The 23,365-nt window shown below is 48.8% G+C and overlaps 2 long non-coding RNA genes across 2 annotated transcripts; one reads left to right on the forward strand and one right to left on the reverse strand.

Moving 5' to 3' along the window:
- Window positions 1-382: 382 nt before the first annotated feature.
- Window positions 383-20,657, forward strand: LOC143684633 (uncharacterized). Its single transcript, XR_013176119.1, has 3 exons — window positions 383-425; window positions 18,792-18,961; window positions 19,714-20,657. It is a non-coding gene; the product is annotated as an uncharacterized LOC143684633 (long non-coding RNA).
- On the reverse strand, window positions 14,025-23,177 carry LOC143684632 (uncharacterized). The gene is made up of 5 exons (XR_013176118.1): window positions 22,523-23,177; window positions 17,890-18,036; window positions 16,940-17,031; window positions 15,197-15,318; window positions 14,025-14,288 (listed from the first exon to the last, which is right to left on the reverse strand). It is a non-coding gene; the product is annotated as an uncharacterized LOC143684632 (long non-coding RNA).
- Window positions 23,178-23,365: the final 188 nt, after the last annotated feature.

Genomic DNA, 23,365 nt, shown 5'->3' on the forward strand with positions numbered 1-23,365 from the left:
GCGCTCGGCGGCTACTTCCGGAAACCCTGGAGGCGCGAACTGCTCTGCCTTCGGGACGCAGCTCTATCCTGCAGACAGGCGGGCCCTGGCAGTAATTTGGCTCTGAAAATTGGTGCCACAGGAACAGCTGAGATCTGGCAAGACCGGCGCACCCGCGGGTCAGCTGCTGTCAGTCCACATTAAGATATGCAAAGCCGAGGCGTCCGCGCAGCCGCCGTCGCCTCTCTGCCCGGTGCGTAATTGGTGTCAACTGTTTGATTGCGATAATTGCTACTGTCTGGGGTAGTGGCTTCCAGGCCCGGGTGGGATGGAGCCCAATCTGCAGGCGGCTGGGTCAGCGACTCGTCCCCCAGGGCCTCCCTGACCCCGCTCTCTTCTGCGGATTGCGCCCAGGAGACCAGGAGGTTGGCAGGCCCCGGATTCCGGTGAGACTCCCCATTTCTCCCTCCCTCTCCCCGCACCAACACCAATTACATCTTATTATGGAGGAAGGAATAAACAAGCTTAGGCCTGCAGGATACACCCTAAATCCCACCGTTTCCCACCCCATAATTGTCACAGTAGTAATTACCTTTGTGGCCATTATCTCAAAGCTTGTGAAGTCCATATGAAACCCTACTTTAGAGATAAGAAAACTGTGGCTCAGGGGGATTAGGTAGCATGCCCTCTGTCGTGTACCTGGTAAGAGGCAGAGGCAGGAAGTTAGAACTTGGTTCCCCAAAGTTCTACTCTTCTTTCCCGGGCAACACACAGCCCATTCAACAGATGAGGAGCTCAGCAGCCTGCTACATTCGGCAATTTGTAGTACATGCACTAGGCACCTTGACTGTGTTGGATATTCTGGGCCAGGGAGGCAGGGCTATTTTGGGGAGCCAGGCCAGCCTCCCCAGCCTCCTATCATTCTTTTAAAGACTTGGGAAAGGAAAGTGGGCATCCAGGGCCTCTCATGATGGAGCTCAGCCTTGAGCTGAGTTTCTCAACCATGAATGGATAATTCTTTGGATTGGCGGTTGACATGTGCAATGTAGGATGTTTAGCAGCATCCTGGCCTCTCATTAGATATCTGTACCACACCCCTCCCACCATCCCCCAGTTATGACAACCAGAAATCCCTCCAGAAATTGCCAGAGCTTCCCAGGGGTGGCTAGGGGATCAAATCAACCCCAGTTGAAAACCACTGGTCCAGCTGGGTCCCTGGTGTCAGGAGCCAGGCGTATGGCATCTGGCAGATGAGCTCAGTTAATTTCATTCTAAGAAAACTTTCCACACACCTACCACCTATTAGAAAGACACTAAGTCCAGGTTCATCAGGTCTACAGAAAAAACCTAAGGAACCCTCTCCCCTCCCCCACCCCATCCCGGCCCCCACACCCAAGCTTAGCTTGGAGGTTAAGTGCATGGAGATGGCACCCAGACTGCCTGGGTTTGAATCTCAGTTCTGCTATTTACAAACCAAATGAATGAAAATCTGTGCTTCGGTTTCTCCATGTGTAAAATGCAGGTAATAAGAGTAACTACCTCACATGAGCTTGTGGTGCCATTTAAAGGAGCTGATGCTTGAAAGTTATTTAGAACAGGCCTGGCACATGGTAAGTGTTCCATAAGTGTTTGTTAAATAAAATAAATATAAATAACGTCCTCACCCCTGTTAGGGGAGAGGACGGAAGAGGGGTTCTTTGGGGTCTGCTCATGAGTATAAAGCAGGAAAGAGTGAGGTAAGGGTTAACCAGAAGTAGGAGCCATGGAGGAAGCAGTGACTGCCTGGGAGACTCCAGGTGGCCTTGCAGAGGGGAAACTGAGTCCTCAGAGAGAAGAAAGAGGTCAGGCCTGAGGCCCACTTAGACTAGGAGCCTACCCGGGGCTGTCACCAAGGCAAAGTGGGTTTCATCTGGAGGAAGAGGTAGGAGGGGGGAGGGTGATGGTGTTCCTGAAGGGGGCCTGCTTTAAAGCCTCAGTCAAGACCTCCCTCCTCCAGGGAGTCCTCTCTGACTCCTTCAGCCAGGCTGAAGTGATCTACTGTCCTCTGAGTGTCTGCAGGGATCACTGCCCTACTCACTGGAGGTGTAATCAAATAAGGCCTTGCATTGTTATTCTTATTAGCTACCTCCTTTGTGCCAGGAATATGCTAAGTACTTCATACTTGTTATTATATTAGCAGAATGGTTATATCCTTTAGAATTATAATAATATTTATTATGCGCAAGACTATATGCCATTAACTTATATGTAGCATCTCATTTAATCCTTGCACAATTCAGTATGTCCATTGGGCAGTGGTTAAGAACCTAGGCTTTGGAATTTCAATCCCAGCTCTGACACTTAACAGCTATATAAGCTGGGTATGTGCAACTTCTCTGTCATGGTCAGGTTCGTGTGTTAACTTGGCCAGATGATGGTGCCCAGCTGTCTGGTCAGGCAAGCACAGTCCTGTCTGTTGCTATGGGGACATTTCATGGACTTAAATCATGATCACGTTGGCAGTATCCACAGCTGATTGCATTTGCAATCACCTAAAGGGAGTGTCTTCTGCAATGAGTGTTGCTTAATCTAATCACTGGAAGGCCTTTAAGGAGGACTCAGAAGAGACAATCACTCTTCCTACTTCAGCCAGCCAGCCTCTCCTGAGAGTTCATTGAGGGCCTTCATTGGAGCTGCCAGCCTGTGGCCTGCCCTACAGACCTTGGACTCTGCATCCCTACGGTTATGTGAGACATTTTTATAAATTTTATATTTATAGATATCTCCTGCTGATTCTGTTTCTCTAGAGAACCCTAGCTAAGACACCCTCCAAGCCTTGATTTCCTCATCTCTAAAATGGGTCCCCAAAATGGTTGTGAGCATAATGGATGTGAAGCACTGAGCATAATATCTAGGCCATGTATGGGTACTCTTATTAAATGATAATAACAATAATAACGATTAAAATGAATGGCTGATTACCTCTGTTTTCTTTACTTGCCCAGATTTGATTGGGAAGAGTTGGAGCTAAGATTTCTGTAGTATGAGGCTGCAAATGTGCAAACCTCAGTGGAGAACCAAGGGCAAGGCAGTGGGAGAAATCTACTTTGGGCACAGGCCAATGTGAGGGTTCATTGTCTGCAGAGAATTTAAAAATAATAATAAAATCGACTAACAGTCTTTCAGCTTTCTTATTATCACCATGCAATAGCAATTCTGTGTCAGGGATAAAATACTATGTTGTCCTATGTTCTAAGCAATTACTGTGGTTACTGTTGAGTTTCAATAGTATATCTGTGAGTTTCAAATCAGCATATCTGTATTGCTTAACCTTTTAGAAAAAAGATTATTAATTTGAAAAACTCTTATGTCTGTGAATCATTAATTGTGCACTTTGGATGATTATATGCTATGTGAATATATCTCAATAAAATTGCATTAAAAATAAAAATAATTTTTAAAATCTCTGTATATGGTCAGCCAGGAACACACAGAACTCGGCTAACTCTTCATTTCATGAATTCTGTGTCATTAGAGAGGCTTTCAGTCACAGTTCTTCTGCAACTCTAATCCTTTAGTTTTACATAATTCTGTTTAAATGATAGATTCAAAAATAAACAATAACAAAACCACAGAGACGGTAAAAAGATCAGTGGCTGCCATGGGTTTTGGGGGGTGGGGGCAGAGGGGTGGGGAACGAACAGGTGCAGCCCAGGGCAGTTTTAGGTCAGTGGAACAATGTTGTGTGATGCCATAATGGCAGATATATGACATTGCACCTTTGTCAAAACCCAGAGGACTGTACAACCTAGGAGAGAACCCTAATGCAAACTATGGGCTTTAGTTTCTATATACCAATAGGGGTTCATCAATTGGAACAAATGTTCCACACTAATGCAAAATGTTTTTACTCGGGGAAACTGTGGGTGGAGTGTGGGGTATATGGCAACTCTCTGCACCTTCTGTGCAATTTTTCAGTAAACCTACAACTACTCTAAACACAGAGTTTATTGTTAAAATAATAAATAATAATAAACAGTGACAGCACAGTGACTGCAAAGGCAAAGAAACAAACTCTGAGCTATTTCAATTGTCATTCTCTTTGCAAATCATTCTCTGAAACTTGTGAAGTTCATTCTTTTGGGAGTGTTCCTTCATGCCTCTACCCCTTCCCCCACCACACATGAATATGATTTTGAAGTATTAATCCATTACTTTTATCTGTGTTGTACTTTAATATTTATAATTTATTTACTAATATATGAAGTTTTTTAAAAACATGGTTTTTTTGTTAAATATGACATATGTACAAAGAAAAGAAAGAAAAAGCAATGATTTTCAAAGTATACTTCAACAGGTAGAAACAGAACAGATTTCAGAGTTTGTTATGGGTTACCATTCATATTTCAGATTTTTGCTTCTAGCTGCTCCAAAACACTGGAGGCTAGAAGAAATTTTTTTTTCTTTTTTACAAAAAGTAACATAAACAAAAAAATTTCAAAGCACATTGCAATAATCAGTTGTAGAACAGATTTCAGAGTTTGATATGGGTTACAATTCCACTATTTTAGGTTTTTACTTCTAGCTGCTCTAAGATACTGAGGCCTAAAAGAAATATCACTACAATGATTCAGCAATCATACTCGTTTGTTAAAGCCTATCGTCTCGTTATAACTCTACCATCACCTCTGATCTTTCTCCCACTCTTTAGGGGTATTTGGCCTATGCCCATTCTAACTTTTTCATGTTGGAAAAATATGTGATAGGAGGATGGAACTAGTTGATGTTCTAGAGAGGCTGGCCCCTCTGCATTTCAGGGCTTATCTGGTCCCGAGACCCATCCGGAAGTTGTAGGTTTCTGGAAATGTTACCCTAGTGTATGGAACCCTTGTGGAATCTTAATTGCCCTAGGTGTTCTTTAGGATTGTCTGGAATAGTTTTGATTGGGGATTGGCAAGTTATGATAGGTAGCAATGTCTAACAGAACTTTACATAAGAGCGACCTCCAGGGTAGCCCCTCGACTCTATTTGAACTCTCTCAGCTACTGATACCTTATTTGTTACCCTTCTTTGCCCCCATTTGGTCAGGATGGAATTGTTGATCCCATGGTGCCAGGGCCAGACTCAGCCTGGGAGTCATCTCCCATGCCGCCAGGGAGATTTTCACCCCTGGATGTCACGTCCCATGTAGGAGGGAGGACAATTGTTTCACTTGCAGAGTTGGGTTTAGAGAGAGCGAGGCCACATCTGAGCAGCAAAAGAGGTCCTCCAGAAGCAACTCATAGGCATACCTATAGGTAGGCTAAGCTTCTTCACTACTACATAAGCTTCACAAGAGCAAGCCTCAAGATCAAGGGCTTGGCCGAATGTTTGACACAGTATTAGGGGTTTCCCCAGTGGTAGAGTTTAATAGTTCCATAATTTTTCTCCCATCCCTCAAGGGACTTTGCCCATACTGTTTGATTATCTGCTTAATATACTCTGGGATATATGAAGTTTTAAGAAAGAACATGATTTCCTTTTCTGGTCATCATTATTATTTGTTATTTATGATTTATTATGACAATTTTGTTATATGAGGGGGTGTTAAAAATGATTCACTCAGGTGTCACATACAGTAGGTGTCCCAGACTCAGAGCTCCCCACGAGACCACCACTGCCCAGACCCTCATTGCTGGTGCCCCAGCCTAGGTGCCCCTCCGAACCCAGGGTCCTCACGGAGCCCAGTGGACAGCCTTGTCCAGGGCCTCCCTCCCCCTGCCTTCCCAAAACTCCCACCCCACTGGCTCCCTCCTGTCCCCTGTCCTCTAAGCCCAGTCTAGGTTGCAGCTCTGTAGGGAAGGCTCCCTGGGGAGACACACATCAGGGTTAAGCACATATCAACCTAGGCCACAGTCTCCCAGCATCCTGTTCAGATCCTCAGCACATGGGGGAAACTGAGGCCCACAGAGAGAAGGTGCCCGGCCTGAGGTCTCCCAGTTAGTTGGTGGGTCGGGGTGGAACTACAGCTGAACATTCCTGAATGTTGTACCAGGCCAGGCTCCTTCCACTACACTCTCAGCCTTAAGCTAATGGAGCATGTGCTGTTGGTGGGCCTCGGTGGATGTCTGCTCTGGCCCGGAGGGTTGTCTTACAACCACTTTCAGAGTCCTCAGCAACCAAACCTCCAGCTTTGGGCTGCTGCTGGTGTTGCTCTTGCACATGAGAAGCAGCTGATGGGGGGCATTTTTTTTTTTATTATTAATTAACGGAAAAAAGAAAAAAAAGAAATTAACCCAACATTTAGAAATCATACCATTCTACATATGCAATCAGTAATTCTTAACATCATCACATAGATGCATGATCATCGTTTCTTAGTACATTTGCATCGGTTTAGAAGAACTAGCAACACAACAGAAAAAGATATACAATGTTAATATAGAGAAAAAAATAAAAGTAATAATAATAGTAAAAAACAAACAAACAAACAAAAAAAAACCTATAGCTCAGATGCAGCTTCATTCAGTGTTTTAACATGATTACTTTACAATTAGGTATTATTGTGTTGTCCATTTTAGAGTTTTTGTATCTAGTCCTGCTGCACAGTCTGTATCCCTTCAGCTCCAATTACCCATTATCTTACCCTGTTTCTAACTCCTGCTGGACTCTGTTACCAATGACATATTCCAAGTTTATTCTCGAATGTCGGTTCACATCAGTGGGACCATACAGTATTTGTCTTTTAGTTTTTGACTAGACTCACTCAGCATAATGTTCTCTAGGTCCATCCATGTTATTACATGCTTCATAAGTTTATCCTGTCTTAAAGCTGCATAATATTCCATCGTATGTATATACCACAGTTTGTTTAGCCACTCGACTGTTGATGGACATTTTGGCTGTTTCCATCTCTTTGCAATTGTAAATAACGCTACTATAAACATTGGTGTGCAAATGTCCGTTTGTGTCTTTGCCCGTAAGTCCTTTGAGTAGATTCCCAGCAATGGTATTGCTGGGTCGTATGGCAATTCTATATTCAGCTTTTTGAGGAACTGCCAAACTGCCTTCCACAGTGGTTGCACCATTTGACATTCCCACCAACAGTGGATAAGTGTGCCTCTTTCTCCGCATCCTCTCCAGCACTTGTCATTTTCTGTTTTGTTGATAATGGCCATTCTGGTGGGTGTGAGATGATATCTCATTGTGGTTTTGATTTGCATTTCTCTAATGGCCAGGGACATTGAGCATCTCTTCATGTGCCTTTTGGCCATTTGTATTTCCTCTTCTGAGAGGTGTCTGTTCAAGTCTTTTTCCCATTTTGTAATTGGGTTGGCTGTCTTTTTATTGTTGAGTTGAACAATCTCTTTATAAATTCTGGATACTAGACCTTTATCTGATATGTCGTTTCCAAATATTGTCTCCCATTGTGTAGGCTGTCTTTCTACTTTCTTGATGAAGTTCTTTGATGCACAAAAGTGTTTAATTTTGAGGAGCTCCCATTTATTTATTTCCTTCTTCAGTGCTCTTGCTTTAGGTTTAAGGTCCATAAAACCGCCTCCAATTGTAAGTTTCATAAGATATCTCCCAACATTTTCCTCTAACTGTTTTATGGTCTTAGACCTAATGTTTAGATCTTTAATCCATTCTGAGTTAACTTTTGTATAGGGTGTGAGAGATGGGTCTTCTTTCATTCTTTTGCATATGGATATCCAGTTCTCTAGGCACCATTTATTGAAGAGACTGCTCTGTCCCAGGTGAGTTGGCTTGACTGCCTTATCAAAGATCAAATGTCCGTAGATGAGAGGGTCTATATCTGAGCACTCTATTCGATTCCATTGGTCAATATATCTATCTTTATGCCAATACCATGCTGTTTTGACCACTGTGGCTTCATAATATGCCTTAAAGTCAGGCAGTGCGAGACCTCCAGCTTCGTTTTTTTTCCTCAAGATGTTTTTAGCAATTCGGGGCACCCTGCCCTTCCAGATAAATTTGCTTATTGGTTTTTCTATTTCTGAAAAATAAGTTGTTGGGATTTTGATTGGTATTGCATTGAATCTGTAAATCAATTTAGGTAGGATTGACATCTTAACTACATTTAGTCTTCTAATCCATGAACACGGTATGCCCTTCCATCTATTTAGGTCTTCTGTGATTTCTTTTAACAGTTTTTTGTAGTTTTCTTTATATAGGTTTTTTGTCTCTTTAGTTAAATTTATTCCTAGGTATTTTATTCTTTTAGTTACAATTGTAAATGGGATTCGTTTCTTGATTTCCCTGATGGGGGGCATTTTTAATGCCATTCACTCATCAAACACATACTGACCCCCTGCTACATGCCTGGCCATGGGCTAGACTCTGGGGACAGAGATAAAAGCAAGACAGGGTCTCTGCCTTCAAGAGAAAACAGACAGACAGGGTTTAAAGAAGATGCCATGTCAGAAGCAGCACAGAATGTTTGGGGGACCCAGAGCAGAGCTTCTGAATCAGGCTGCAGGTAGTCAAGGAGTGCTTCCCAGAGGAGGTGGTGCTTGAGCTCGACTAATAGTTGGCTAAGGGAAGGGCTGGGAGTGGGAATAGCTCCAAAAAAGGATATTACTCAGAGTGCCAGTTTCCTCTTGGAGCCTGTGGGGACCTAGTCACAGAGGGCACCTTCTGCCAAGACTTCCCCTCCCAAATGTAGTTCTAAACTCACCTCCAAGCAACCCAGCCTAGTTTTTCTGATGCCGTTGGTCCCCTTGTACATTTGTCAACAGCAGTGCATTCCTCTGCATGTGGCTGCACTCTGTCCCCTCTCCTAAGCCTCTGGGGTCCCGGCTGTTCTGTCTCTTCCTGCCTACCCCTCTAGCTCCATGCAGCTTAGTTCTGAGCTCAAGTGAACTTTCCTTCTTTCTCTCCTTCCTCTCCCTCCTTTCCCCTTCATTCTTCTCCCCCTAACCTTCTCCCTTGGCCCTGCCCTTCACTACTACCTTTTTGTTCTGCCAGGGCAAGCTAGGAGCATGGCCAGGTGTGCAATGGGATTTTCTAGAACAGGGGCCATGTGGCCTGCGGCCTGGAGGCACTGGCCTCTCCCTGGGGAGATGGGGTTGACTTCAAGTCAGGCCTCTGGGCTCTTGGCCTGGATCTGGAGAAGGGTAGATGGGGGGGGTACGACCCTGCACAATGAGGCCACCCCTGTTTTTCAGAAAGATCCAGATCTGGGTCCCTTCAAAGCAAAGACCTTTAGCTCTCTGCATCTGTGAGTTCTACTTCTCGGAAGCCCCCTCCTCAACCCCCAAGTTCTGCTGCTGCTGAAGCGGCTGCTGCTCCCATTTCAACCAGCACCAGATCCATTAATAGCATCAATTTTATTTGCACCAGCTCCGGCTCCCTCCCCGCTCCCCAGGGACACCCGATCCAGAATGCCAGGCCCTGCTTCCTTTTCTCCTGGAACATGCTGACTCCCTCCCTTGGGCACCCGGGGAGTTGGCAGGATAATAACCTGTGAGAGGAAAACTCTCTTCTCCCTGCCTTCTAATCTTCAGCACTCACCAAATTAGAAAAGGCATCAGAAGCCCATCAGGCCGACTGCCTGCCACAGGGACGTCATGCCATTAACCCCAGGCTGCCTCCTGCCGGGGCAGGCAACTGGGGGAGGATTTTCACGCACAAACCCCCAACCATTTGCAGCCCGTTGCCCTCTCCCAGCCTCTAAACAGGAACGGAACCCACCACCATCTCCATTTTCCTTTCCCCCATGTCCACCCCCACCCTCCTCATCCTCCCCGTCCGCCATGTCACCCTCGAATAGCCAGAAGGGCCCTCTGAGGTCATCTACTCTAGTCCAAGCGCTCATTTTACAGATGAGAAGACCGAGGCCCAGGGAAAGGATGGTTGTCATCCTGTTTCTCTTTTAGGACCTCGCTCGGCCGTTTTGGGTGGCTTGACTACTGGTTCTCCCAGGTGTAGTGCCAAGCCAGGACTGCACTCTAGTTCCAGCCCTGCCGTGACTCTCTGGGTGTCCTGGCACAAGTGCCCCCAGCCCCAAAATTCTGAGTTTGCTGGTAAACCTCAGTCCCCTTTATGGGTTTATGTCAAGCAGCATCTTCTTGCCAGATTCCGGGAAAGAACTATCTGCCGGGACAGGTTATCAAACAAGGGGCACCTGCAAAATGGCCTGAAGAGGACAGGTCACCTCAGAGAGGGCTTTAGGCAGCCTCCGGGAAGGGTCCCTGCGTGGGTTCTGGGAGGTGGGAACAAGGGACGGGAATACCGTGTGCCCCGCCCCACCCCGCTCTGGGTCAGGACCCGACGGGGCACCCTACGTGTTTTCACATATCTATCCTTGCAGGCTTCCCGAGGTGGGTGTTCTGCCCATTTTACAGATGAGGAAACTGCCGTTCCTCTCCCAGGTTGCCCAGCATGTGAGTGAGCCCCTGAGGGGGAACTGGGGAGGTCTGCCGTGGCACAGAGCTGTGTCTCCTGACTGCCCTGGCCTGCACGTGCCTGGACCTGCAAGCGGGGACGCGCGGGTGTGCTCCCCGAGGCAGGGAGGGCGTGGCCGTGCGGGACTGGAGAGCCACCATGCACACGTGCGTGTACATGTATCTGTGAAAGACAGCACAAGTGAGCTGGGGGAGATTGCGAACCCAGAGAGGAAAAAGAGGAAAGACCAGCTGAAAGGACAGAGGGAAGGAAGGGATGACACAGAATAACGAGGTGACAATAATAACAATAATAGTAACAAGGATGAAACCAACCTTGCCTTTTTTTCCAAGCCAAATGTGAGCAGGAGCAGGGCTGAGGGGATTAATCTCTTAAAAAATAAGTGCCGTGTGAGGAGACAGGCAGTGATTAAGGTTTTAACTGATCAGTCTGCTTCTGACAGTGAACCAGCTATTATCTTAACGGAATCAAACGAACATTCAAAGCCAGCGCTCAGCCCCAAACATGAAAGGAGATGTCAACTGCTGGCAGCTGGCAAGCCGAAGGGGGAGCCGAAGGGGAGAGAGGAATGGAGGGAGAGGAGCAGCAGCAGAGAGAGGAAAGAGTGTCATGGAGAGGGAGAGGGAAAGATGGAGAAAAAGAGGGAGTGGTGAGGGGTGGGAGGGATTTGGCAGTGCCCGGGTTTGGCCCTACATCCGTCCATCTCCCAGGCAGCACCCTCAGACTGCAGGAACCAAAGTACAGGTCCAATCGCGTCACTCTCCTGCTCAGAAACCTTCCGTGGCTCCCCATTTCCTGAAGGATAAAGACAGAACATGATGAATACAGAGATCAGGGGTATGGGGCTGTGAGGCTCGGGCTTAAATCTTGTTTCCTGGAGAGCTGAAGCCAGGACTCCTGCCTGTGTCTTTCTCCCACCGCTCCAAGCTTGGCACGTAGCAGTGAAGGATCAGTAAATATTTCTTAAGTGAATGAAAGAAAAAGGGAAAGAAACGAGATGAAAAAGAGAGAGGATATGCCTTGGGCATTGAGACTCCTCTTCCCATTTAATTCTCCCAATAACCCAGCAATAAAAGTTATGATTTCCGTTTGGTAGACCAGGAAATGGAAACCAGAGAGGTGAGGCCCCTCGCAGCAGATCCCACAGCTTTGAAGAAGCGGTGCTGGCATTTGAATCCAGATCCCTCTGACTCCAATTTCTCTGCTTTTCTCACCAGAGAAGGAGACAGAGGAGCAAAGATGAAAGTGGGAAGGGCAAGGACAAGCCAGAAAAGGGCTCTGAGGGGGATTTCCGTTCTTACCCTTAATGCCTTGACATTAAGAAAAGACAGTCCCATTTCCATCGGCTCTCCCGAAGCAAGGGAGCTGGACAAGGGATTCTAGTATCGACTTTACCCTGCGCCCCTGAGCCAGGCCCAGTGCCTGGCAGGCCGTCTGTGCTCGGGAAGTGCTTGTCAGAAATGGCCCCAGACCATGTTTTCTGCAGAGGTGGGTGGAGAGAGTCACCCCATCCGAGGGTCTGAGGGCGAACCCCACCGCCTACCCTGAGTCCAGCTCTGCCCCCAGGAGAGACCTGGGTGCGGGGACGGGACTGGCACTGCCGCCTCCGCTCGGGCCAGCCCGACCTCCAGGACCCTCGGACAGAGGAGCACCCAGGCCCACGGCCAGGCACGCGTGGGCGAGAGCACGGGGGTGGGGTGTGAGGACAGCATAAGCGAGAGAAAGGGGAAAAAACGCATTGGAAGAGGAAAAGGAAATGTTCAGAGAGAGAATGAAGGGAAAGGATCTGAAAAGCCAGAAAAAATGACTCACGCACAGGCACCCTGTGCTCAGGACAATTTATTTTCTAGTGTGGGGCTGACCCTCTCACCCCACTTCCCTTCTCCTCTTCCTGATGGCCTCACCCTCTTGAGGAGACATCTGTTTCTCAGAGAAAATAGGCATATGGTCCTCCCTCTTTCCTCTTTGTCACACACTCTCAGGCACTCTCACACACATGCAATCTCACACACACACGCATGCACTCTGTCACACACACACTGTTTCTCTCACACCCAGTTTCTCTCTCACACTCACACACACTGACTTCCTCTCACACACATACTCTCACATGAATGCAGTCTCTCACGCATACACACTGTTTTTCCCTCTCGCACACACATACGTCCTCTCTCTCTCTGACACACACACACACGCGCGCGCGTGCACACACAGCAAGAACAGGTTCTGGGCCCTGCTCCTAGGCCATGGCTCTGGGCCTCAGGCCTGAGTTGGCCCACAGCTAGCTTGCAGAATTGCTCCTTTTTGGTCCAGATCCACGCCTTGAGACCCGGTGGGACCCAGTCAGTCTCAGGAGTGGAGTCCGGCCTGCGCCCCCCCCCCCAGGTCTCTGCACCTCCTTGAATGCAACCTTCACGCCCTGCCTAGGAGGAAGAGGGCAGGCCGGAAGCCAGCGTCCGTCAGGTCCTCGGCGTCCATGGTCAGTCCACAGGGCCGGCGGCAGGCTCCCCTAGAGCCTGCAGGAATCGCCTCATCCAAATGCATCTCTGGGCCCTGCCCTCTGTCTTGACCCTGGTCAGGCCTGGGTTGGGGCAATGGCCTCCTAAGCCGCCTCCCTGCCTGTAATCCACCTGCGCACGATGACCAGGGAGGGGTCTCTTTCCAGGGCCCAGCTCTGATGGCTTCCCTTCTTTGTTAGAAACCTTAGAAACCGTCAGCAGCTCCTCTCTTCCCGGAACTACCATGTCCACACTTCTCCAGCTGGGCTTGGCGCCCTCCGTGGTCGGCCTACTCCCTCCTTTCAGAGGCACCTCCCCAGGGGCCTCTGTCCTGGGGCAGGGGCACTCTCAGTCTGCCCCCAGCACCACGTCTGCATCTCCTGCTCCACACACGCAGTCTGGTCTGTTCCTTCTCTTCACCTAGCCAAAGCCTCCTCTCTTTAGGGTCAGGAGGCTAACCTTTGTTGAGCACTTACCATATGCCAAACACTCTTCTAGGACCTTTACAGGAAATGCATCACTTAATCTTTCCTTGAGTCTTATGAGATAGACATACAGAAGAAAAACTGAGCAAAGAGAGGTTGAGCATCTTACTAAGGTCACACAGGCACATCCAGAAAGTGGCAGAGATAGTATTCAAAATCAGGGAGTTTCACTCCAGAGTCTGCATTCTCGACCACTAGGCCACCCGGCCCTCGCCCTCCAGGAGGAATCACTGGCCACCCAGGGCCCCTCTCCTCGGCCAATCTTCTTGCCCTTCTCTTCCTCAGATAGTGTCATCTGCACCTCTCACAGGCTCCTTAATTACACGATGCCTGGAATTAGTAATTTGAGACTGCATGTGTTAATTTTATCCCATGAACTAGATTATTTATTATCAAGGGTGGAAAGTGTGTTTGTCATCACTCTGGTCAGGCTTGGCCCCCAGTTTCCTAGCAAAGTGCTGGGCACATAGCTTAAAAATAAAGATAGCTCCTGCTAACACGGACCAAGTGCTTACCATGTGCCAGGCACTGTTCTAAGCATTTTCCGTGAATTAATTTATCCCTCACAAATGGAAAATTAGAAAGATTAAGTGATTTCCCCGCTCAAGGTCACACAGAGTGTGGTGGATTAAAGAAGACTACAAATTCCTTTGTCATTTCATTATCAGAAGGTGGAGTGTATTTCTCTTCCCCTTGAATGAATCTTTAACCAAACGAAATGTGGCAGAAGTGAGATTGAGCCTGTTCTGGGCCCAAGCTTATGAAGGTCTGGAAGCTTCCAACAGGGTGCTTTGGGGAGTTCCTAGCCGCTGTGGAAGTGGTTGGTTGCCCTGCTGGAGAGACCATGCGGAAAGCAGAGGCCCTGAGAGTGCAGAGAGTGAGAGGTCTGTCCTTCCCAGCCTCTCTGTCAGTCCTCCCGGTGACCGCTATCGGACTACAACTGCAGGAGAGAAAGACCAGCAGAAGAACCACACAGCTGAGCCCAGTCAGCTTTACTGGACCCAGTACTGGCTAGGAGAGGTAGTACAAAGGTTAAGTCACTAAGTGCTTGGGTAGTTTGTTGCACAATAGAACACTGAAACTGGTAGATCCTGTTATTATTTCCACTTTTCAGAGGAGGAAAGAGGTGGAAGGGTATAATTGCTACATGATTGACTTGCCCCAAGTCATGCAGCTCGGTGAACGGTGAAGGGGAGCTGAGGTTAGGGCCCAGGCCTTGGGAAGAATCGGATGTAGCAATAGTAAATCCTTGGTCAGTGACTAAAGGTAATGAGTTCTCTGGGACTGGGTGTCTGGAAACAAACTCCAACCAACAGGACATTCTGATCTATAACCTGGGAGGAGTGGGGACAGGGGAGGGCAGTAGTTTCCCAACTGTACTTGGAGATTCCAGGGCAGGGGCTCGCGGGGAATGGAGTGGGGCTGGGAAGGCAGGGCTCTGAACACCACCCCTGAACATTGGTCTGATTTCTCTATAGAACGTGCACAGAAGCTTTTCTTTGAAAAATGTGTTCTGGTTTAAGAACCACTGGACCAGATCATCTCTAAGGCCCCTTCTGGCACTGACATTCCAGGACTCCACAAATGAATGATGGGAATTAATGGATGGGTGGATGATCATAATGCTGTGGTTCCCACCTCGGGATGAGTGATGTAACAGTGCACAGTGAGGGAAAGGCCCTGTGAAGCACTGAGGGACTCAGAAAGCAGGGGAGTTCTGGAACCTGGCAGCAGGGGGTAGGGAGGAGGGATGACACCAGAGATGTCTTCAGGGATGAGAAGGGGTGAGGAAGGGAAGATCCGGGTGGGCATGGAGCTGGGGAGGCAAGCTGGGTGCCTTGCACTCACCATAGGAAGGCAAGGTGGCATCAAGGGTCAAGCACGTGTGCTGGGTTTAAATTCCAGCTCTCGCTTTACTGAGTGCAGACCCGTGCACTGTATTGAACCTCTCTAGGCCTCCGTGTTCTCATCTATAAAATAGAAATGATATAGTGTCTACCTTATAGGGCTGACATAGGGTAAATACAACGCACGTGGAAAGTACAAGCGGTGCCTGGCTCTGAGTGGGCACTTGATAAATACGAGCTGTCACCTCTTTTGTGGAGCCCCTGAGGGATTTGGATTAGCTGTAGTCCCCATATCACACCTAAACCCTGATGGCCCAGGAAAGTGGCCTCCACGTGTCCTAGGCCCAGGTATATATGGTGTGAGTGCTGGGAGTGAGGAGGTGATAGGGGTGAAGCAGAGTCTAAAGCAGATGGGGCTTGAGGGATCAGGCAAGGAGACAGCAGGGACATGTGGCAGGTAACCAGCTACCTCCAGGCTCCCAGGAGCTGGGAACCAAATGACAGTGGTGTGGGCCTCTTGAAAGCTGAGGACGAACCTTGGAACTCAGATGCCATCCCAACTGAAGGTACACCAGGGAGAGTCATCTTTTTGGCTTGTGATGGCCACAGTGTAAGACAAACATGATCTATAAGGATTTGACAGCTCACAGGTGTTGGGACCAAGCCCATTAGTGACATAGAGAATGGTCCATAGTGGCCGAAAGCTCTGGAGGCAGGCACCTGAAGTCGAAATCTTGACTCTGCTGTTTTCTGGTTGCATGACTATGAGCAGGCTATTTAAGTGCTCTGTGCTAGGTGCTGTGGCAGGAGTCACAGTTTCTAGTCTCACTGCATTTGCAGTCTAGCTGGGAGGACAGATACTCAGGAAAAGTTTACCAACACTGTAGGTGGCATGAGAAACTGCTCTTCATGATGGAGGGTCTGTGCTGTGAGTTGGAGCCAAGCTAAGAGGTAAGTCAATGTGGGTTTCCAGAGAGGCCCTTATGGACCATGAAATGCCAGTCTGGGTTTGGAGAGATTAAGAGGAAGGCATTCTGAGAGAGGAGAGTTTGGGGAAAGAGCTGTCTGCAGGAATAGTGAAGGGGCCAGGGCTCATGGGGTGGGACTCAAGGCTGGAGGGACCCCAGGGAGCCAGGCATCTTGGATGGAGATGGGGAAGTTTGATGCTCCCAGCTACACCTGCTCTTTCTGGGCTGAGGCAGGGGTAGGGGGCATGAAGATGAGTCAGGAGGACAGTGGGGCTCACAAGTGGCTCTGTCAAAGCTGTGTCCACTCTGGCAGTCTCTGCCAGCTGCCCCAGCCTTCCTGGGTCCCCAGGGTCAGACCATTAAAGGGCGAGATTTATCACGGGCAGGTGTGCTCCAAGACGGTATATTATCCAGGATTATGAACTGTAACAGGATAATCTCTCTAATGTAATTCAAGCTCTCGACATGGCTTATGGCTCCTTAATGTACCTCAGACTGAAGAATTACAAGAACATCCCCCCCTCCTCAACTCCTCCAAGCCCCCTCCCTCGCTTCCCTGTCAACCCCTAAATGATTTAGGCAATTGCCTGAAGCCAGATCTTGGCATGTAGTCATAATTCAGTGCAGTTCAGTAAACATGATGGGCAAGGAGTTTCCCTGCCTGCTCCTCTTCCACGATGGCCTCTCTTTCCTCAAATTCACCCAAACCTGCTCCTCCCCCCCAGGGACAGGATGGATACAGGACAATTCATGACCCTCAGTATCCCAGGCCTCACCTCAAGATGCCCTCTGGCTTGAACTGCCAGGTTTGGGTTCAGGGCTCCAGCCTTGCAGCGTGACACTGCCTTGGTCTTCTTTGCTCTCTAGACTGGAAAGATAACCCAGAGCCAGAGGGATCTTAGGAGTGTTCTCATCCTGGGCACCAACCTCATAAACTCATGTCCCTTGGGAGAAGCATTCAAATCTTGTCGCACCAGAGAATGCTTTACCAAGTTCTACTTTCTATAATCGTGCCCCTTCTTGCAAATTCTGATATGTACCTCCCCCAGGGAGCTATGCCTATCCCTACCTCCCAACAGAAAAGCACTCATCTAACCCAACTCAGAAGAGTCTTTCCTAAAAATAGCTAATATTTATTGAGTTTTTACTATGTGCCAGGCATTTTCCTAAGTACTTTAAATAATTAGTTCGTTTAATGCTTCCAACATTCCCCATTTTACTGATAAGAAAATTGAGGCTCAGAATGGTGATGTCAAGGTCACAGGTCTATTAAATGGGGAAGCTGGGATGTGAACGCAGGCAGCCTGACTCCCAAACCTGCAGTCCCTACCACTGCTCTATACTGAGAAGGGTCATACAGCACTAGAACCCAGAATCCAGCACCTCCACTTCCTTTCCCAGTCTCTCCTCAATCTACTGAGCGCCACTGCTGATATATCAGTGGGACAAAGCCACAGGATCTTCTCATGGCTCCTAGATATTACTAGTACATTTTCACAGTGGCCCTGGAGCTTTGCCTTCCAAACCCTGGTGCAGTTTTGCTTTGTGATCCTGGGGCGATCAGAACAGGTGTCCCATCAGCTAGCCAGGGGGGAAGGGGTGGCTATTTGGAAGACCCTCAGTAACTCAGGCAAGCAGCCCCTTCTTCTGGCTACCCCATCACTGCTCCCCTCTTCCTCTGCTGCACTTTGCTCTCACACCCGACCTCCCCCATTCTACCCCTTACCTTAAACTAGAGTCAGAGTCCCCTCTAGGCTGCCAAGATCCCAAGAAGGTAGGAGAAATATCCTCCATGGTGGGAAAGGACCTCAGGTTGGGGTCCCCTAAAATCAGGTCAATAAAGCAAGGCAGTCTCCTGGGCAGGCAATAATACCTATTGAGGAAATATTTCTTTGTGTATTGCATTGGTCTCTCCCTAATGTAGTTCTGGTCCTGGGCAAGTCACTTGGTCCCTTGATGACTCATTGATCCCATCTCTAAAATGGGCTAATAATAGCAGCAAAGATTAAATCAGAAGAGGCATAGGAGAGGCCACTGGATAATAAAAGACTCCACATTCATACATAGAACACACATACACACATACACACATCTTTGGCTGAGTTGGTCTCTTTGGATCTCCGTGTGGGACTGGACTGTATTTAGCTGTGCACCCACTTTAACTCCTGCACTCTCAAACCTTAAAAAGATTTTTTCTTAAAAAGAAAAAAAATCCAGATTAGTTGCCTAACCCTGATCTCTGACCCAAAAATAGCTTAAAGCTGAGGTTATACCAGCCAATCTGGATGCAGTCTTTGACCATTGGGAGTCTTTGCCCTGGGAGAAACTGCTGCATGCTCAGAGATCTCAGGGATGCAGCTGCCGAATGGAGAGGGAATTTGTAATCTATACTGCCTTTCACTGGATGACATAAGTGTATATGATATACAATGTAATGGGACGCCTGAGTTATGATCCTACCTCTATCTTCCCTTTCCCCGAACCTCAGCTTCCTCATCTATAAAATGGGGTGGGGGGAGGTCCAAGACCCCTTCCAGTCTAACATTCTATTTTAGAATTTACTTCCTTTATGGATTTGCCCTGCTCACTCTTACGGTCTCTTCCTGCTCTCTTTTTGTGGTCAACCAGGTCCTATCTATTCCCGTTCTGGAGGTGTTGAGACTTGTCATTCCGGGCAGTGTCACAAGGGGGAGCCTGTACCTGGATGTCTGGGGTCAGAAAGGAAGCCAACTCCAGCGCAGGGCTGGGGAACCGGTCAGTCCCCAGGGGCCCCACCAAGACCCAGACTAAAACAGAAGGTAAGTGGCATTCCACGTGGCTCTGTGACCTAGGGAGGGGACTCTGAGATACACAGAGAATATTCTCAGCTTTTGAAAGACGGAGACCTTGCCATATGCGTCATTTCCTGCCCCTCTTTCATACACTTTTGAAAGTGTATGGGTGATGGATGAGCCTTGAGGACGCTGTGAAATAAGCCAGTCAAAAAAAGTCAAATACCGTATGATCTCATTTATATGAAATAGGCAGAATATACCTATTTTAAAAGTCAGAAATGAGAACACCAGGGGCAGAGTGGGGGAGGGCAAGAGGATTAGTGTTTAATGGTATGGTGTTTCTGTTTGTGGTGATGGAAAAGTTTGGCAATGGATGATGAGGTGGAGGCACAATTTTGTGTGCGTAACTAACACCAGTGAATATCTGAAATGGGATAAAAGGGAAATTTTATGTTGTATATAACACACAGCAAAACCCCATAAAGCTGTACAACACAGTTGAAGCCTAATGTAAATGGTGGGCTAAAATTAATAGCATAATTGCTATAATATTGTTTCATGAACTGTAACAACGGTACTACACTGATGCAAAATGTTAAGATAAGGGAAAACTGAGAGAAGGGCGTATGGGAACTCTCTACTTTCTGCATGTTTCTGCAAAACCACAACTGCTCTAATTAAAAAAAAAAATGTATGGGTGAAAAGATCTCATCTGACCTTCAGTCTAGTCCGTGAGTCATGCAGAGTAGATAGAATAATCTCTTACCTCTTTACAGATGGAAGAAGTGAGGCCCCAGGCTCACCCAGAGTCACAAGCCAACCTGGAGCAGAGCTATCGACAACCCACGTCTCCTGATTGCTCGCACCTGCCCTCCCCCCTCACAACTCCCATCCTAAAGCCTAGCTCCAGGCTGGGCACAACAGCAACCTTGAGGGACGCTTCCTGAAGGAACAGACATGCTCTCCAACTGGAATGTAATCATCTCCCCAGGGTAAGACTTCTCTGCTGTGAGCTGGTCTGGACCAGCGCAGACAGCAAGTGATGCCTTGATTCCATTTTCTACTTCTTGCTCTCACCTTCCCCGTGCTTATCTCTTAACATATCACCCCACAAACAGAAAGAAAAACGCTGGTGCTGCGGTCCTGTCCTTTCCCAGAAGGCCCTGTGCCCTCCCTTGTTCCATCTTTCAAAGCTTGCTCAGGATGTCGCCTCCTCCAGGAGGCCTTCTTGGACATCCTCTCCCTTTACAGGAAGAGTTGGGATCATCTCCCTCTCTGCTCCCAAATGTATTGCCTGGTTATAACACTTTATGTCACTTTTTTTTTTAACCATTAGATACTAGGCTGTGAGTTTCTCCAAGGTGGGAACCAAGTCTTATCCATCTTGGACTCCCAGTGTTAGTCAAAACTCAGCTGAGTCATCGAAGATCCATCCTGCACACTCCCCCACCCCCTTCTCCCTGCAGCATTAAGAGTCCCCATGTCTCTGCCCTGGGGACTGTCATGTCAAGGCATTTTAAGCATAAGCAGCCTGAATAAATGATTGATTGGGGCCCCCTCGCCCTTAACTTCTCCTGATCCCTTAATGATGAAGTGAAGTGACAACTGGCATTTCTGGGATCCTAGTCTCTTTAGAACCTTTCCTCTCCCACACTCAGCCCCTCTAAACCACCAGCTTCCCACATCTCGTGGGAGAATTTTGCACAGCAGTATTCCCCAGGCTGGGCTTCTCCAAGTGATCAAGGGGCTCCTGGTCTGAGGGGAGGGTGGACCATGAGGGTGAAAGGAATGAGGCCAGTCCCTTAATGGGGGAGGATGGTCCTCTTCCATCCCCTCCCACTGACCAACCTTACAAAGCAAACCTGGCCTCGGATCATTCCTCCCACAAAACCCAGACTACACTTTCCCAGTCCCTCTTCTCCCCACCCCACCAGACAAATTGCAGAAGGCCTAGGTCTAGACATTTAGCAGGTGAGATTTAGAAGGAGCCATTGGACTCTCAAAGCTGAAGGAGATTTTCATTCCAACTCACTTGTACATATGAGGAACTTAAGGTCCAAGAAGGAAAAGTGACTAGCTCCTTGCTGCACTATTCATTCCTTCAACAAATATTTACCGAGTACCTACTATGTGTCAAGCCAGTTCTAGGGGCAGAGGGAGGAGATAAACTAATTAGAAGGCAGTCTGTAGCATGCTAGAAGGTGATAAATGCTACTGAAAAGAGTAAAACAGGGGAAGGGTGGGGGGGTTGTGTGTCGAGGGCATAGAATGTTGGTCAGAGAAAGCCTCAGCAAGGTGAGAGAAGGAGCCACGGAGGAATCTGTGAAAGATTATTCCAGGCAGAGGGAATAGCAAGTGCAAAGGCCCTAAGGCAGGAGAGCATTATCCTACCTGAGGAGCAAGGAGGAGGCCAGTGTGGCTGGAGCAGAGTGAAGAGATCAGCGGTTGGAGGAGAGGACAGAGAGGCAGTCAGATCACCTGCGACCTTCTAAAGAGCTTTCACTCTAAGTGAAATTATCCCTATTGGGGGATTTTGAGCAGAAAAAAGGGCATGATCTGATTTTGTATTTAGAAAGATAATCGCAGTTGCTCTAAGAACAGACTGATTGGAGGCAAGGGCAGATGCAGAGGGGACAAGTTAGATGATATTGCAATACTCTAGGTAAGAGAAGCTGGTGGCTCAGAACAGATGGGTAAGTGCAAGGTGGTGAAAAGTAGCAGATTCTGGACATATTTTGATTTGCTAAATACATTTAGATGAATGATGAGAGTAAAAGAAAGGAGTTGTGAGCAAGTAGAAGGATGGAGCTGCCATTTTCTGAGATGGAGGAGATTGTGGGAAGGGTCTGTCTGGACGGAAAGATCAGGATGTGGAAGTTGAATGAACTGAGCCTCAGATTCCTGCTATCTAGATGATCAGGTGGAAAGAGGAAACTAGATTTCAGGTCTGCTGGTCAGGGGAGAGGGTAACAGTAGAGGTAAAGAAAAGAAAGAAACCGAGTCTCAGGACTTCCGGAAGAGTTCTTTCTACAGTATGGAGAGGACTCGCCCAAGACAACCAACCCGTAGGGTGGAGAAGTGAAATACCTGCGTTCAAAACCGACCGCGCAGGGAGAGGAAATACGGTAACTCTGCGCGCACATCCGCCTCCCCCTCTCCCCCCACCGGAGGGCGGTCGCACGCCCCCAGCCCCAATCTTTCAAGCGCGAGGGCTGGGGGAGGTCCCAAGAGAGGGGTCGCGCCGAGAGGGGGCTGGCTATCTAGGGGAGCTTGGGCGAGGCCCGAGGGGGGCCGAGGGCTGGGCACGCATCAGGGGCGGAGCGGGGGCTGCTGGAGCTTGGGGGCGGATCTCCACCGACGTCTGGGTTTCTTCTCTCCGCAATGGTCTTGACTCGTTTCCTTGAGCCACTGTCAGATATTTATTTAACCTCGCAGTTCAGCCTCCCGGGGGCCGCCAGGGAGGGATGGAGGCAGGGCAGAGGGAGGCTGGCGGAGCTGTGGAGCCAAAGAGGAAACATGTTCCTCCCCCAGCACAGGCCAGGACTGCTTCATTCATGCGTGGGGTCCCACCCCGGGTCCCCATACCTTAAAGACTCAGCCAGTCCCTTGGATTCCAAGTGAGAATTCAGGGAGCACTCTAGCCCTCCCCCTCGATTTAAGAACCAGGAAACAGAGGACGTGTAACGTGGCCAAGGTCACCAGCGAGTCCGGGCGGTGCCAGTCTCTGAGATCGTCACCTTAAGTGAGCACCAGAAGTCCCGGGGTGCCGTGGCAGGGGGAAGACCGAGCTCTGGACCGAGCCAATTTACCGGCCTTGTGCCTTTGAGCTGGAACCTTCGCCTCCCCGTGCCTCAGTTTCTTCATCTGTATAAAGGGAATCCTCATCGTGCCCTGTTGCACACTTAGCTGCCAACTGCTGAGCCCCGGCGAGCCTGGCACTGTCCTGGGCGCTTCGCACAAGTTTTATAAACCCCACGGCTTACTCCAGTCAACGAGTGTGGGAGTTAGACGGAGGCCTGGGGGGAGGCCAGATCCGGCCTCGTAGGACAGAAAGGGGCACCCCCAACCTGAAGCCGTGGCGCCCGCCACTGGGCCCAGGGCTCAGCTCCGAGGGCTCTGGGGGAGGGGAAGCTAGAGGTCAAGGCGAGCGGAAGTCCCTGCTCCGAGGCCCCGTTTCCCCCCTCCCCCGTCCCTCCACCCCACCCCGGCCGGCCCCGAGGCAGGTGAAGAGGGGACCGGGCTCCGCTCCAGGTGGCGGGCCAGCCCCGGGGGTGGGGAAAGGCCAGGCAACAATAGCACTTTTATTTGGGACTGTTTGGTTCAGAGCGGGTGGGCGGAGGAGGAGGCGGCCGACGGGCTGCGGAGGAGGGGGGTGGTCAGCGGCATCTGGCTACACACCTGCTCCTGCTTAACCCTGTGCGTGCTGGA

This window comes from Tamandua tetradactyla, chromosome 5, assembly GCF_023851605.1.
Source record: "Tamandua tetradactyla isolate mTamTet1 chromosome 5, mTamTet1.pri, whole genome shotgun sequence".
NCBI lineage: Eukaryota > Metazoa > Chordata > Mammalia > Pilosa > Myrmecophagidae > Tamandua > Tamandua tetradactyla.